Raw genomic sequence first — 3,784 nt, 5'->3', positions numbered from 1 at the left:
AAATACTCGTTGGAAAAAATAATCCAATTTGGTGGAGAAACAAGTTGGGGCTAGAAAATAAAGTCTCGTGACCAAGAAAAATATGTGTGTTTTTAAAAAAAATATCAACACTACCCATGAACCAAATAAGGCCCTATTAGAGGTCAAAATACCCACCACTTACAAGATTTGTGTATGGGAAGGGCCAAAGGACTCCAAATTCTAAATAAAACTTGCACTAACTGTATGCATGTAGGGCCCAAATAAAGGCCTTTTGAATGCCACACAAAAAATTGCTAGAACAATTAGTTGAATTTCCAACTCATGGATATAACCTATTGATCCACCATCAAAAGCCATCGATGACATGGTAGGGGGAGTGGTCATTGCCTAAGCACATGGGGTAAGAGGATGCATACACTTTGAGAACTGATGGGCAACCAAAAAATCATTAGCATTGTAGGGCAATCCAAAAAAAACTCCACCCAAGTTCAATCTTTGTTGACATGGCTGCTTTGGGAAATGATCCCCAAAAAATATTGGAATCGGTGTCAATGTGGACCAATACATGTATGATTCACCAAAAAAAGCTAAATTGTGGGTGGTGCCCAAGGTGGGCGCTCCGAACAAAAATTATATTTTTGATTAAGGAAAACAGGTTTTGAGAGGGCCCTGAAACCCTACATAACTAAAATATTAGCATAGATAAAGTGCATAAAGTATCAACAAAAAACTAGCCATAGGCTAAAAACAACAACCTCCCTCAAGATAGCCAAATAAAACCAAAAAAAGAAAACAGGGAAGCAGAACAAAAAACTAGGAAAGGTCCAAAGCCAGGAGAACAACTCAGGCAATTTCTCTGAGAATTTATGTTGCCTCTTTAAGGTTAGAAAGATCTTTATTAGGTTCCTAGGTGTCTTTTTTCTTTGTGCTAGATCTAGTCCTCTTCCACAATCCATCCTTAGGAGACTTATCCTTACCACTATTGGGAGAATGGTCATCCTCCTTACTAACCCTATGTTCCTCAATTTTGTTTATCAGCACCTTTATGTTGTCATTAGAAGCTTTGAGAATGTTATAACTCTACTCAGTGATTTTTTGCAGGGTGCCCTCCATGCTCTGGACTCTCCTCTTCACTTCATCCACTATGTTTTCCATATCCTTTTCCTCCTCAGTTTTCCTATTCTTATTGTTTCAATTATCGCTCTCCAATCTACCCACTCTGTATATAAGCTCTTAGATTTTATGGTAAATCCATTTTGTGGTTCTAAAGTTGTCAATTGCGTTGATCTTTGCAATATTAAGCACATCCATTTGAGGGTTCTCTTTAGTGATGTCGCTCAAATAACAAGGGCATGATCAATAAGCTCCTCCATTTGAATTTTTTCCTCCTTATTCTCCTTTACCAAAGTTTTCATCATCTCTCTATTGAGCCCCATCCTTGCAGAAACATTGTCAAAATTCCTCCAAACCACCTTCCTGTCTTTGCCCAAAATCTTGCAAGTGTAATGGCCAAACCCATATTCCTCAAAAACCTACTCATTCTCTTCCCCACTCCCCTGATTCTCCTCTTCCTTCCCCTAATTTTTTGATATCTTTCCCTCTTTTTAGCATCCTGAAAGGCTTGCCAACAGAATCCTACTCTCTGTTAATAGGCATCTTAATAGTAATGTTTATCTTTCCTCCTGTCCTCTCCTTATTTTCTTCTTCTCTAAAATTTGTATCTTCCTCCCCATCAGTGTTGTCACCCCCTGTATACATGCCCTCCACCCTCTCATTGTATTCTTTGTCAGACGAGATGTCAATAGTCTATTTAGGGTTGAGAGTCTCCTTTTTCTCCATTTTGATTTTCTTTTTCCCCTTTTTATGCTATGGGACAACATCCTCATCTATATTCGAATGCATCTCTTGACTATCTTTAATGGGATATAATCTTTTGCTGACTCATTCGACTCAAATTTAGCCTCCTTGCCCACCTGCCTATTCTTAATTTATTTCCCCATTGTCCTAGCCTTAAAAAAATCATAAATTAATTGCAAAAGCCCCTCATGGAAAGTGGGATTAGCAATGGACTTCTCCCTATAGTCACTGATGTTCTCATTAATTGATAAATATAGGAAAAAGGGATTGAAACCTTCACCCCATACCTGAAATGGTTAAGTAGCATGAAGTGATGAGTGTAGAGGTAGTCAAATCTCATGTCCAGGGAGATATACTTGATAATAACCCTCAAGAAAAACCTCCACAATGGCTTGATAGAGCTCAGTAGGTAGTACGTACTTTTCTTCACTAAATCCTTCTTTTCCTCCACATCCTTGATAAATTTGATCACAGTTTGCCCAGAAATACATTTATCCCTGTAAAATTTCTTTGCAATAATGGGTATGCCCATCACCATAGAGATAACCTCCTTCATCACCATGAAATCCACCCCATTAATTTTGATAATCTCTTTGTTCCAAATCTTAACCATGATACGCATAACAGAGGGTTTCCACCCATGAAGTTGTTTGATGAATGTGGTAACTTCACCTTATTTCAAAATGCTCCACACCTTAGAGTGTCAATGCCACTTATCTACAATCCCACCATACTTTTTTCCTCTCTATAATCTCTTCTTCTAGTAGTGATATCTTTTGAAATCTAATTCCAATTGATATGTGTTGTTTTCACAAAACTTCTTTTAGCCTTATGCAAATTATACCCAAATGTAGGCCTCAAAGTGTGTTGATGAATATTAATAATGTGTTTCGTACTTTGTCTATTGTACTTACACATCATTTTTTGGCACATTTCCCATAACACATAACCTTTCATAATTGACTATTAATGTTTCCCAATCTGCCCAAGATCCTCTCCCTTTCTATCAAATATAAAATTTCCAATGGAATATTTTTTCTATCCATCTGTCTTTTCATTTAATCATTATTGACTGCCCAGTTGGCCAGCCTATCAGCCACTTGATTAGCTTCCCTATACTCATGTGCCACATATAAAAGGACTTAAGGATCTAAATGCACTCTTTAATGATATTCACAATCATCCACGTAGGCTTATTCTTCTCTTTAAGACTCTATTATATTCTTAGAATCTCCTTCTAGCCATAGATTTCTGACTCCCATGTCTAAAGCAAGTTTGATGGTTTGGTGTGCCACAATCACCTTCACATAGTGATTAGTTTGCAACCCCAGAGGAGTAGAAATAGCATTAATTCCTTTGCCATGGACATTTCTGATGATTCCCCCCACCCTAGCCTTACCAAGGTTGCCTTTAGCAACCCCATCAAAGTTTTCTTTACACCAACCCTTACGCGGGAGAGTCCATCTACAATCCTCCCTCCTATTTCTATCAATTTCCCTTGTGCTAAGAAGAGGGCCATAACCTTTATTACTAGTATAGTTTTCTAACAAAGCATTAAGGCTTTTGTGGAAGACAACTTTGGCATTAGTTTCTTTCTCCTTAAAAATTTTGTTATTCCACTCCTTCCACACTCCTCAACAGACATGAGGCAAATTATATTCCCAAAAGCCATTATTCACATCCCCAATAACAACATGGTCCCATTTTTCAAAGAGTTCTCGTAGTGTTATTGGGAAAACACTAGGTCACCTTAAAGAAAGACAAGAAATAAGACCATATGTCTCTGGTGAAGTGGCAGTGAATAATGATATGATCCACACTCTCACCATGATTTTTGGAGTGAGTACATCTCATAGACATCAGATTTCAAGATACGGTTTTGGAGCATAATCCAAAAAAAAATGTTGATTTTGGGGATAAGGTCAGGATACCAGACTTTGGCCCA

Source organism: Cupressus sempervirens, chromosome 8 (assembly GCF_028749045.1).
Source record: "Cupressus sempervirens isolate cs-2001-9-10 chromosome 8, ASM2874904v1, whole genome shotgun sequence".
In the NCBI taxonomy this organism is placed as follows: Eukaryota; Viridiplantae; Streptophyta; class Pinopsida; order Cupressales; family Cupressaceae; genus Cupressus; species Cupressus sempervirens.
Note: the sequence above shows the minus strand (reverse complement) of the source record.